General features: G+C 35.7%; 1 pseudogene; it reads left to right on the forward strand.

Annotated features, from left to right (window-relative positions):
* Window positions 1-1,358: 1,358 nt before the first annotated feature.
* Window positions 1,359-6,084, forward strand: LOC125775502 (uncharacterized; annotated as a pseudogene).
* Window positions 6,085-14,470: the final 8,386 nt, after the last annotated feature.

The raw sequence follows: 14,470 nt of genomic DNA on the forward strand, positions 1-14,470 counted from the left end.
ATTTTGCGCAATCTACTTGTCAGCACTGGAAAACTATTACATTATCACAGCTGATTTCGACACTACAAAGGGGAAAAAATGTAAACAAACAAATTTTTTTTAAAACAATGAATCTAATTTCACCTGAAAATCGACCAAGCAAATGAAAAAATGCATCCATTATTTCTATTATATGGAAAATATTAAACAAAGACGGCTTTTATTTCAAAATACTATATGACAATCTTTTCTTTTGATAAATATTAAGCGATGTGAATTCTTGAATGACAATAACAGCTGTTTTTTGATCTTTCTAACGGCAGTGAGAACACTGTTGGATTATGAACTGCTTAAATGTAATCTAATCTTTGAAATTTTCGGTCTGAACATAGTATTACACTTGTGTGAACGTCATTTGTTTACCAAAAATTACAACGAAATGGAGTGCTGCCATGTGATGATAAGGCAATTCGCTGAAATTCCTCTTTTTCGCAAAAATTCCTCTATTCATGCATATGGCTATTTTCTTTTAAGCAAATAAGTAATATTATATACATGTATTAGTAATATTATTATTATATATTATTATTATATACGTAAACTCAAATTTTGCTTCAATATGAGTGCATGATAACCAAAAAATATAACCTCTTCATACCCAAAACTCATATTTTAAATATAATAATATATATATCGTCGCCTAAAATACAAACCAATGTATCATCAAAAATAAATGGAAATCGCTGATAGATATAATAACCAAAATTTACCATTTTATAACGAAAACTTAAATTTTGAGTGCATGATAACCATAAATTATAACCACTTTATACCGAAAAGCCAATATATTTTTTTTATTTTCATCGCAGAAAGGGGTACTACGCGAAAGTGCTACAGTCACCCCGGGTATTCGCTCGGCCAGGGTTATTTTTTTAGAGCGCGGCCGAAGGCCTCCAACGCAGAAAGGAGTACTACGCGAAAGTACTTCAGTCACCCCGGGTATTCGCTCGGCCAGGGTTATTTTTTTAAAGCGCGGCCGAAGGCCGCCAACGCAGGAAGGAGTACTACGCGAAAGTACTTCAGTCACCCCGGGTATTCGCTCGGCCAGGGTTATTTTTTTAAAGCGCGGCCGAAGGCCGCCAACGCAGAAAGGTTTACTACGCGAGAGTACTTCGGTCACCCCGGGTATTCGCTGATGATTCTAATATAGTATAGTATAAAATTGTAATATGTATATAAAAATGTTATATTACAATCGTATGTATAATATAATATTATCACACGATTTTACTTATCTGTGTTTATTAAATATAAATCACATATTATTCATATATTCATATATGTATGTATGTATATAGAAAAGTGTTCACATATTCAATTTTAGCTAGAAAAATCTTCTTTATAGTTTTTTTTTATAGTTAATAAAGAAAAAGGAATCACTCGAAAGTACAAACAAAGAAAACGCTGTGAAACGCTAAAAAAATCCTTCACTTTTGGTTTTTAAGGTGTGGCAATGCTGGTTTTCCTCGTAAATATAAACACTCTAAGCTTTTCAGCCATAAATTTGGTAAGTGATTTTAAATGACTAAATTTGGCTGAAAAATTACAAGATAAAAGTGAAAAGTGAACTTATTTCAATGTTAAGAGTGTATATTTAAATATAGTGAGTGAAAAACGTGAAAATATTCTGTGAAACATGGTGAAATAACATGTGTTCTCAGTGCAAATTTTTGAATTTTTAAACGTAAATATTTTTAAAAATATTAGCTATTTTTACATAATTTTTGGATATTTCTCCTTTAGAGAAGCCCTCCTAACCGTGCATACCCCATTTTCCCGGAAATTCGGTTTTTTTACCCCTCCGCCAAAGTAATCGGAATCGTGCCCAAACAAATAAGGGAGTAAGTTTTAAATGATTAAAGTTAAATAGTGCATATTTATTGTTATTTATTGTTATTGATAGTGAATTTTTGTGAAATATTTTGTTATATCTACATACATATATATGTAAATGTAAATTTAAAATCTAAATTGAGACGAATTGAGCGATTACAATTATAATTGTGTAGAATTTAGAATACCGTCCCAGGATTTCGGGAATAAAATTGGTATGGTCGGTTAGAGGAGGTTCAGTCAATAATGCAATCCTTAGTTTGATATTAAAAAAAAATCACACGAATTAGTGAAATGCTAGTGGACATAAAAATGCGAAATATAAGTGTAAAATTAATTTTAAATCGAAAAATACGTTCTTCAAATAGTGGCAATTTTCAGCTTTAAACGCAAATATCTCGAATATTCCCGCGAGTATAACTATATATATTTTTGAACTGGAGAACCTCCTCTATAACTGAAAATGTTTATTTGTTCTGATATGCAGAATATCTAAAATTGTTTAAAATAAAAACAACATTAGTAATTCATAATGAATAAAAGTGGACATAGTTCCGATACACACATACGCATTTCTGCTCCGAAGCAGGATTTTAAAAATTAAATTTAAACTTTTTCAAGTTTACTTCAAGCAAATTAGGAGAGTCTTTTCAAAAAAAGATATTTACATTTTAAGTTTTTTAAACTATTTATATAGTCTTGTCCTTAGTGCTAAAATACACAACTTCTTTACTTGGATGTTGATCTCAGGATAATATTTCGCAAGTAAAAAAAGGTTAAATTGTGAGTCCTAAACTTATAATGTTGTCTCATTTTAAAAAAATTAATTAAGAAGTAGATATTCTCTTTTAAAAAGACACTTCTGAAATACATTTTCCTCCTGTAATATACTATTTGTAAGTATTAACAAATCAAAAATCTTTATCAAACTAATATTTGTTGCTATAAACTACTAAACATTAAAATATTATTAACATAAAGTACTAACATTTCATTTTATAAAATAGTTCACATTTTTAATCGGTATTTTTTAATTAAATGGCTACTTAATATTTTTCCTTTTTTTCAGTTTGCGACGAAGACTGAATGAATCTGTTCAAGAGGTTTCAAATGATAGTTTCGATAGGTTAGAGTTAGGGATTAGTGATAATGAACCAAGCACCAGCAGAGCAAGTGGTAATAGATTTGAGGATTTTTGTGATAGCGATAACGAAACGAATAGTAGGTATTTGTTTGAAGAAGATTTTCAATGTGTTGAGGAGGTTGAGGACCACTCCGATAAAGTGGTCGAATTGAAGGCGTGGGCAATTAGAAATAATATTTTTCAAAATGCTCTCACTGACCTGCTTCAAACTTTAGATAAAGTTGGTGTTAATGGCTTGCCATTATCAGCGAAAACCCTCCTCGGAACATTGCGAGAAAAAGTTTGCGTTGAAGCCATACCAGGTGGAGAGTTTTTGTATTTTGGAATAGAAGAAAACTTAAATTCTCAAGAATTTGACTTCTTAGAAAATTTCGAAAAGGTGGATATTGACATTGGAATAGACGGACTGCAATTAACAAAGTCGGTTCAATTGCCAATTATCCTCATGTTAGTCCGTTTTTAATTGCCTGCTTCCAAGGAAGAAGCAAGCCAAATAACCCCGAAGATTTCCTAAAAGATTTTTGTAATTAGGTAGGTCTTCTAAGAGTAAACGGACTGAAAGTAGGTAGAAATCAGGTAATAAAACAGTTCAATATTAGGTCCTTTACCTGTGATTCACCCGCTCGTGCCTTTGTGACTGGAGTTATCTCTCATACAGGGAAAAATTGTTGTCCAAAATGTGTATGCTCAAGTCTTTATCTGAAAGGTAGAGTTAGTTTTTCAACCAATGTGGGATCAGCGCGAACTGAGATGGGGAACATCATAGATTAGAGTATAGGGAGAAAGAAATTATATTAGAATCTGCAAATTTTAATATGGTTTCACAGTTTCCTTTGGAACCAATGCATTTAGTAGATTTAGGTGTAATGAAAAAATTATTAAAATTGCTTATTTCTAAAGGAAATATGTCCGTAATGAATGAGAAGCTGCGTTATTTGTCAAAATATGTGCCGTCCGAATTTCGTCGAATAGTGAAATGTAGCTGACAAAATTTTGCAAGAATTTGTTAATTTGTTTTCAAGTATACACGGCGAACATTTAATCAGTTTTAATGTACACGGCTTATTACATTTAACTGACTGCGTAAGACGGTTTGGCGCTATTGATAATTTCTCCGCATATAAGTTTGAGAATTATATGCAAACATTGAAGAAAATGATAAAAAAGCCGGATAAAGTATTGCAGCAGTTAAAAAATAGATATTATGAGAGAAAGAATATGTAAGCAGCTTCCAGTAAAGTTTCAAAATTTGGGGTATTTTCGTTAGATTTTAAAAAAGATAAGGATAGCTTTTGTTATTCAGAGAAAACAGGGCCTATAAAACTCATTGGCGAAAAAATAGAGGGCGATGTTTTTATAGGCCTTCTTTTTTCTGAGACTTACGATTATTTTCAAGAGCCAGTTGCTTCTGCAGATTTAGGCATACTTATAGGTAAAATTTCAGAAAATGAGGTAGTTTTAAGTAGGTTAGATATTAAATATAAGTATTTTTCCATACCTATAGATGATAAAATTTTTTTAGTCCCACTCATTCATCACCTTTTTTTATAATTTTTCAAAGAATGAATTTCGATGACCTCGTGGAAGAAATGAATTCCGAAGTGGAATGCTCACAACCGTTGAGTCCCCATAGAGGTTGTATTGAACATAAATATTATTCATTTTTTAATAATATTTTTTTTTACAGATAGAGTGTTTAAAAAAATATCTTACAATCTCGTTTGCGCTCCTCCAGTAGAAGCATCACAAATTGTGGTACCGTCACCATCGTCTGGCGGTCATGCAGGTATAATGAATTAGTATATAAATATATTAGTATTTCCTTTATAAAAATACATTTATGTTTTTCAGATATAATCCAGAAGCTGGATGCTATTGAGATCCGTCTCACTGCAATTGAAAAGTCCCTAACAGACAAAGTAAGTAACGCAGTATTACATTACCAAATTAAAACAGAAACTAATTTTTATATTTTAATTTTCTAGATGCCAGAAAAGGCCGAGGTGCAGGCGCAAAGTAAGTTATTGCGCGAATGCCGCGTCATAGCGGTAAACACGCACCATTCAATTAGCCGCATCACCGGTGACTTGGAGGACGAGCATTACGTGGAGCTCGCTTCGAAACTGCCCATGTCATCGGAGGAGCACGTGCGCTTCGTGGAAGACAAACTTTCACAAAAGGAAAGCGCGGATGCTATGGTAAATATTTCGTTTTTAAATATTATGCGATTGTAATATAATTTACTGTATTTTTTTTTTTTACAGATGTGGTTAATATTGAAGTCGAAGGGCGCAAAAGGCAGTGTTGACGGGTACTATGTTTTCTGATGATTTGATGTACCACTACAATTTAGAGGGGCGCAAGGAGAAGGAATCCCTACCAAATCTAAAGTGTGTAGGGTTAGTTTCTGGTAGGTTTTTTTACTGTTATATATTTGAATGCCTTAACTTATAACGATTAATTTTAGATATATTTCCTGACAAGGATAAAAACACCATCTGTGGGGAGCTCCGGAGAGTTGTGGCCTTAAGCCACAATCGTTTTAAGCAAAAAAACATAAACTTAAGGCAAAATTAATATAAGGTTTCATATTATTACTTATATATATGTAGGACTGTGTAAACGGACAATAAGACTAAAACAGAAATGCAACACTGTGTAGGAACAGATGTGACAGCAGCGAACGGACTGGAATGACAACGGAACAGTAGGTACGAAGACGATTTAAGGACAGACAAACGAACAGACCACGCAAGACCACCGGCAGCCACGGACCACTTAAGTTAAGTTTAATTTTGTTAAATAAATATTATTGAATTCAACGGTATTTTAAATAAAATCCTACACATATTAGTTCTAAGTTGTAAATATTAGTTATAAGTTAAACACATTAGCTTTAAGTTGTAAATATTAGTTTTGAGTTGTATAAATTAGTTTTAAGTTGCACATATTAGTTTTAAGTTGTATATATTAGTTTTAAGTTGACGTTTCAAATTTTACTTTTACAAATTTGAATTTTTAGAATTATCATTTTTTTACTGAAATAAACTTAATTTGTATTATTTTTCTGTAATAATAATAGGCAAAATATTAGTTTAAGTAAATATTTGATTATTTTGATTTTATTATTAAATAAAGCGAAATAATAAAAAAAAACTGAGTTTTATTTAAAAGAATTGAATTTGCTAGATAACAGATGCTAGGTAACAGATAATCTTGTTACTGCTTGTTCTTGCTAACATGCTTATATGTTAAAGGTAACAAACTGATAACGAAAATAATAACACTAACAGATATTCGGGTAACAAATACTTTTTGTTATCCATAACACATAGGTAAGCTATGCGCTAAAAAAATAATTTGTTACCCGTAACATACTGTGAAGAGATTTGCTTACACGTTTGCTAACACCTACCCGTCTTGCAGGGCTGCTGTCACTTTTTAATCGATAACATCGATTGTAGTTATCCAATTGTCTTAAAATTTTTACGAAATTTCAACAAGAGATCAAACTTTTTACTTCATATAGGTGGCGCCACCAGAAACAGTTATATTTAAAAAGTTCTGTTTCTTTTGCGACAGTCCTTGTAGATAGATCCACATATAAAATTAGATCTTTTTTATTCGTTTCCCTTTTTTGCACTATTTATTTCCTAAATTGGTCCTTAGAGAGAGTTTTATAGTAGAGGGAAAAAAATGATTATTTAAAATGAGTGGACTGTATATGGATATGTATGTTAACATGGCATATGTTAACATTGCCGAAATAATAAACAAATTCGTCAGCAATACTTACTAATGCAGGTAGAGCGGATATGGAACTCAAGTTACACAATGTTTCCCACAGCACAGCCCAGACGCACTGTTAGCACACGCGCCACCTAAATTAACGAATTCGTGGAATTTAATTATGTTTTGCCCGGTGCATTTAGTTAAGCTTTTAGATTAAGAACATTGTAAAAATCAGTTTAAAAATAAAGTTATAACGAGAAGGTCGTGCTGACCAAAAACGATTTTTTTCTCTCAATCAGTAGGAAAATCGTTAAGTGGCGCCCAACGTGGGGCCTAGTTGTAGTGAATCGTGAGTAAAGTGTAGGAAAAAAGGACACGGTAAAGTCCTTACCGTGAACCAAGAAGGACTTAAAAATAAAAGTCTGGCTCACCACGGACTTCAGGTCCATAACGTCGCAACAAACGCCAGGACGAAGGAACATCAACACTATGCCCCAGAATCCGGTGACCAAAGTCACCATCCCAGGACAAAAAGTGTGCAGGAAAGGGCCCCTCAGTAGGAAACAAACAGGAGATGCTAGTCGTCAGCCGCCGCACCATTATTTTAAGAATTCTAATGTAAGTCATCTGTTATAATTAAGATAAGTGAATTTTCAAAAAACAAAAATTGTGAATATTGAAAATGAATTAAAAAAGTGAAACTAAATAAAAATTAACAAGCTTTTGTTGAAAGCGGAAGAAAAATATTTTTAGCGAAACTATCTCAAAAATTATTTGAATTGGAATTGTAAAACGAAAGTAACAAGAGAAATTTAAAGAAAGAAATTAATTTAAAAAAATTAAAAATTGAAAAAGAACGTTTAATTGCGTATAAAAAATTCCAGGGTCAGTTTTTAAAAAAAGAGAACTTAAACTTAAATATATACAACTTATTAGTTTTAGACATCCTAGTTTTAATATACATGAATAGGTATATATCTAAACAAAGGCTTGTACAGTCAATAACTTATTAAAACCAAACCATATAATATAGCTTAATTCTGCGATTCCCAAAATCAGGGACCCTCCAGAATAGAAAAGCCCTCCTTCCCAGAAGGAGTAATAAAAACAATAATAATCCTATTCATAAATAAGGGCTCGTACAGCCAATAACTTAATACACATCAAATATAATATTTGCTTAATCCTGCGAATCCTACGGGACCCTCCAGGGCAGAAAAGCCCTCCTTCCTAGAAGGAGTAACTAAAATAAATAAAAATAAAACAAATTAGATTCGTAAGATCAGTCAAAATTCAAGCCAAACTTTTAAACATATTTAAGAAATATGGCTAATCTTTCAAACCTCGTCCGACCACCCGTGCTCAGCACACTCCTTCCTCAACCAGCTCCTACCACCTCGAACACATTTAACATGGACCAACTGACGAATATAATAACGGGGATTGTAAACAACATTTTTAAACAAGAAACATAGTTCAAGCCGCCCTTAATCTAAATGCAAATTTCTCAGATTTTTCCGATATTTCAATTGACTCTAACTTCGCAAATAACGTTAGTGAATTAGACAAGATACCGGACGTAGTGAGATGTATCCGGGAATTCTCGGGAAACCCAGGGGAGTTCAACTCCTGGAAGAAGAGCGTAAATCGGATCCTCCAGATCTACGAACCACAAAGAGGAACCCCTAAATATTATGGGATCCTTAATGTCATTCACAATAAGGTTGTAGGTAATGCCGACATTGCTTTGGAGTCGTACAATACTCCGCTCGACTGGAAGGCCATCACCAGTTGTCTGACGCTTCACTACGCAGATAAGCGCGATTTGGGTACACTGGAGTACCAAATGACTTCACTTGTGCAGGGTGACCTCACAATCCAGGAATTCTACCAGCGAGTGTACTCTCACCTTTCTCTGATCCTTAACAAATTAATAATCCACCACCGCGACCTTTACAAAAACCCTTACCGCGACCAGATCCGATGGATGTCGATCCATCGCAGCGTACCAGAAATATCAATTACATGAATAGACCACGTCCCATTGACCCGACCAACAAAAGACCTCCGACTGGTAACCCGCCAGTACCAAACAAAATACAGCGGAATTACCACATAAATTCAGACCCCGTGCAAAGCCCAAATCAAGAGGAATATCCTCAGACGCCAACTGACCAACACACAGATAATGACGTTGACTATTATGATAAGGAAAGACAGGACGACAACTATATTGACACTACAGATTTACATTTTTTAGAATGAATCACTCTTCGCTGCCTTACTTCCAATGCAAGTTGAAGAGTGGAAATATAGTGAAATTTCTAATAGATACTGGATCAACGAAAAATTACATACAACCTTCTATCGTGCCCAATCCTATTAAAAATGAAACAAATTTCTTCGCCAAATCAATAGCAGGATACATTGAAATAAAGGAACACACTTTTATAAATCTTTTTAACGCAGACACTAAATTGAAATTTTACCTTCTTCCATCATTGCGCTCGTTTCATGGTATCCTTGGAAATGACAGTCTTAAAGATCTCGAAGCTGTTATTCATGTCAAAGGAAATTTCATGGTAATAAAAGGTAATACTACAGTAAAGATCAATCAGCTTGTATCAAAGTCAGTAAACGCAATTAATATCGAAAATGATCACATGACACCAAATCAACAGACCAAAACCAATAACTTAGTGGAAAAATTTTCACAACTCTTTGCAGAACCTAACGATAGACTCACTTATACTACAAAAGTCATAGGCGAAATTAGAACAAATAAGGACACCCCAGTATATACAAGATATTATCCCTATCCAATGGCGTTAAAAAGCGAAGTAGAATCTCAAATTAAGAAAATGTTAGATGATGGTATTATTCGGCCATCAAGGTCACCGTATAACTCACCCGTTTGGGTTGTAGCAAAAAAACCCGACTCCCAAGGCAATAAACAGTATAGAATCGTAATCGATTACCGCAAGCTTAACGCAATTACTGTAACAGATCTCTACCTAATACCCCAAATTAACGAAGTACTGTCTCAACTTGGACACAATAAATACTTTTCCGTGTTAGATTTAAAAAGCGGATTTCACCAAATCCCACTCAAGGAATCCGATACTGAGAAGACCGCCTTCTCATTAAATAATGGTAAATACGAATTTACAAGATTACCATTCGGACTCAAAAATGCCCCTTCAATATTCCAACGCGCTCTAGATGACATCCTTCGTCATCATATTGGCAAGATATGCTACGTGTATATTGACGACATAGTCGTATTCAGCAACTCCGAACAGGAGCACGCCCTCCATCTGCAACAAATCTTTAAAACGCTTGAAGAAGCCAACATGAAGATACAGTTGGACAAATGCCATTTTTTTATGGACTCAGTCGAATTCTTGGGTTTTATTATCTCATCAAAGTGAATAACAAAGACCCCTGCAAAGGTGGAAGCGATAGCTAAGATACCTTACCCCGAAACCATCAAGCAACTCCGCTCATTTTTAGGTCTTTCCGGCTATTACCGCCGCTTTATAAAGGATTACGCCAAGTTGGCCAAACCTTTAACGTTACTCTTAAGAGGGAGAGAGGGACGTATATCCAAAAACAAATCCGCTAAAATAAATATTGAATTGGATGATGAAGCAAAAGATGCCTTCAACAAAATTAAAAAATCCCTTATGTCCGATGATGTTGTACTCTCATACCCTGACTTCAGTAAGGAATTCCATTTGACTACCGATGCTTCAAATTATGCCATCGGTGCAGTCCTTTCACAGGATAAAAAACCTGTTGCCTTCATTTCCAGAACTCTCAATAAAACGGAAGAATCATACGCTACAAATGAAAAGGAATTTCTGGCCATAATATGGGCCTTAAACAATTTTAGAAACTACCTTTATGACTCAGCCAAAGTGAAGATATTTACAGATCATCAGCCTTTAACGCAGGCACTTAAGCGGCCCACTCACGACAAATTTGTTTGACAAATCTGTTTGAGTTTGAGGTGGTTTTTGTCGTGAGTGGGTATGTTGTCAAACGGATTGAAGGTTTGCGACAAATTTCAAAAACTAACAACCGATTTGTGGATTCGTTTGTCGTGAGTGGCGTGGTTTGCAAACATTTGGTCAGTTGCTTGAAATTTTTGCAGAGTAAACATCAGCGGATAAAAAAATGGCAAGCGTGAGCAAACATTTTTTGGAAGAGTTTATTGAATTATTTAAAAATGAACCGGCCTTATGGCAATGCAAAAGTGAAAATTATAAGAATAAATGCCAAAAAGATAAGTCGTGGAAAAATTCAGCTCCATTGAATTTAATAGTTTTACATGTGAGTGGTTATATCTCTCACATAACCACTCTTTCATCCATTCTTTCTTCATTATTTTTTTTTTTTTGCATTTGGCTTTTTTCGCTTCATGCACTGGTGTATTACTAGTAGCGCAATTACATCATCCGCGTTATAATCAGACATGTTAACTCCGCGAAGCACACAATGGAAATAAAGTTTGTCAAATCGGTTTGTCGTGAGTGCTCAACCGTCTTCAAACAGATTTGTCAAACAAATTTGTCGTGAGTGGGCCGCTTTAGTAACAAAAACAATAATGCGAAGATGAAACGCTGGAAATCCACTCTAGAGGAATATAATCATGAACTCCACTACAAACCAGGTACAACTAATGTTGTCGCCGACGCTCTATCAAGAATGCCACCACCTGAACCAATAAACTCCTTATCCATAACCCAACACAGCGACGAGAGTTCTTCTGACAATTTAATTTCTCATGTAGAAACTCCTATAAACGTTTTTAAAAACCAACTATTTTTAAACATAGGTACGACTTCAACCTGCCAGTTTAAAATAGTATTCCCTACGTACCACAGACACATTTTAGAAGAACCAGGATACGATTCAGAAATACTAATAAACCGTCTCAAAAGATACCTTAATCCCTCTGTAGTTAACTGTATAAAAACAGATGAACGCATCATGGGGAAAATTCAAGAAATATACCCAATACACTTTAGCACACAGCTCCAAGTTCAGGACGTGACAAACGAACAAGAACAGGAAGAAATCATAATCAAAACCCATAAAAGAGCACATAGAAACGGTCGAGAAAATAAAATTCAAATTCTCGAAAATTTCTACTTCCCATCAATGACGAAAAAAATAAATAGCATAATTCAACAGTGTTCAGTATGTAAAGAAAATAAGTACGATCGTCATCCTAGCAAACCAGAATTAGGTGAAACGCCTATACCCCAGTATCCAGGACAAATTTTACATATCGATATCTACATAACAGGCAAAAATTTAGTCCTAACAGCGATAGACAAATTTTCGAAATATGCGCAAACCAAAATACTGAAATCGAGAGCAATAGAGCATGTTAAAGAACCTCTTCGTGAACTACTCTTTCAATTTGGCGTACCTGAATCGGTCGAATTTGACAATGAAACATCCCTCAACTCAGCAACTATAAAATTTTTATTGGAAGTCACACTTAACATAAAAATTTTTAAAACACCGCCTTATGCAAGTTCGGTTAATGGTCAAGTAGAGCGTTTTCACTCGACACTCACGGAAATAATGGTTGTTTAAAAGCAGAACGAAATTTCAATTCATTCGCCGAACTCCTTGACAATTCCGTATACGAATACAATTATACAGTTCACTCAACCACGAAAAAGAAACCAATAGAGGTATTATCGGTAGAAGAGTCTCCACGGAGCCAAATTAATTCGAAAAGGCAAGGGAAGAAAATATCTCGGAATTAAAAAACAAGCAAGTAAAAGACCTTTCATATCATAACAAAAAACGACATCCCATAAAAATTTACCACCCAGGAGAAATTATTTATGTGAAAATAAACAAAAGATTAGGTACGAAAATCTTTCCAAAACTAAAATAGTAAAGGAAGACAGAAATTTAACAATTTTAACAGAATCAGGAAAAATTGTCCATAAAGGTAATATTAAAAATCAAAATTAACCTCTCTCTTTCAGATGTCTTTTAATTTACGATGCCACTGCGACAACGGACGTTTTACGTCGTTTACTCGGACTTACTTAAGGAAACTATCCTATATTCTATCCTAGAGCACAAACTAACCCAATCCCTCCAAATCTTCTTCTTCTTCTTTATTGTCGTAGACACCGCTTACGCGATTATAGCCGAGTCAACAACAGCGCGCCAGTCGTTTCTTCTCTTCGCTACGTGGCGCCAATTAGATATTCCAAGCGAGGCCAGGTCCTTCTCCACTTGGTTCTTCCACCGGAGTGGAGGTCTTCCTCTTCCTCTGCTTCCCACGGCGGGTACTGTGTCGAATACTTTCAGAGCTGGAGTGTTTTCATCCATCCGGACAACATGACCCAGCCAGCGTAGCCGCTGTCTTTTAATTCGCTGAACTATGTCAATATCGTCGTATATCTCGTACAGCGCATCGTTCCATCGAATGCGATATTCGCCGTGGCCAACACGCAAAGAACCATAAATCTTTCGCAGAACTTTCCTCTCGAAAACTCGCAACGTCGATTCATCGGTTGTTGTCATCGTCCAAGCCTCTGCACCATATAGCAGGACGGGAATTATGAGCGACTTATAGAGTTTGGTTTTTGTTCGTCGAGAGAGGACTTTACTTTTCAATTGCCTACTCAGTCCGAAGTAGCACCTGTTGGCAAGAGTAATCCTGCGTTGGATTTCCAGGCTGACATCGTTGGTGGTGTTTACGCTGGTTCCAAGATAGACGAAATTATCTACGACTTCAAAGTTATGACTGTCAACAGTGACGTGAGAGCCAAGTCACGAGTGCGACGACTGTTTGTTTGATGACAGGAGATATTTCGTCTTGCCCTCGTTCACTGCCAGACCCATTTGCGTTGCTTCCTTGTTCAGTCTGGAGAAAGCAGAACTAACGGCGCGGGTGTTGAGACCGATGATATCAATATCATTGGCATACGCCAGCAGCTGTACACTCTTATAAAAGATTGTACCTGCTCGATTAACTTCTGCAGCTCTAATAATTTCTTCCAGCAGCAGATTGAAAAAGTCGCACAATAGGCAGTCGCCTTGTCTGAAACCTCGTGTGGTATCGAACGGCTCGGAGAGGTCCTTCCCGATCCTGACGGAGCTTTTCGTGTTGCTCAACGTCATTTTACACAGCCATATTAGTTTTGCGCGGATACCAAATTCAGACATCGCGGCATAAAGGCAGCTCCTTTTCGTGCTGTCGAAAGCAGCTTTGAAATCGACGAATAGGTGGTGAGTGTCGATTCTCCTTTCATGGGTCTTTTCCAAGATTTGGCGCATGTTGAATATCTGGTCGGTTGTTGATTTACCAGGTCTGAAGCCACACTGATAAGGTCCAATCAGTTTGTTGACGGTGGGCTTTAACCTTTCACACAATACGCTCGATAGAACCTTGTACGCGATGTTGAGGAGGCTTATCCCACGGTAGTTGGCGCAGATTGTGGGGTCTCCTTTTTTATGGATTGGGTATAGCACACTTAAATTCCAATCGTTGGGCATGCTTTCATCCGACCATATTTTACAAAGAAGCTGATGCATGCTCCTTATCAGTTCTTCGCCGCCGTGTTTGAATTGCTCGGCCGGCAATCCATCAGCCCTTGCCGCTTTGTTGTTTTTCAGCCGGGCAATTGCTATTCGAACTTCTTCATGGTCAGGCAATGGAACGTCATCGATTGGGGTATCGGG

The sequence above is a fragment of the Bactrocera dorsalis genome, chromosome 1, assembly GCF_023373825.1.
Source record: "Bactrocera dorsalis isolate Fly_Bdor chromosome 1, ASM2337382v1, whole genome shotgun sequence".
NCBI classification, from domain to species: domain Eukaryota; kingdom Metazoa; phylum Arthropoda; class Insecta; order Diptera; family Tephritidae; genus Bactrocera; species Bactrocera dorsalis.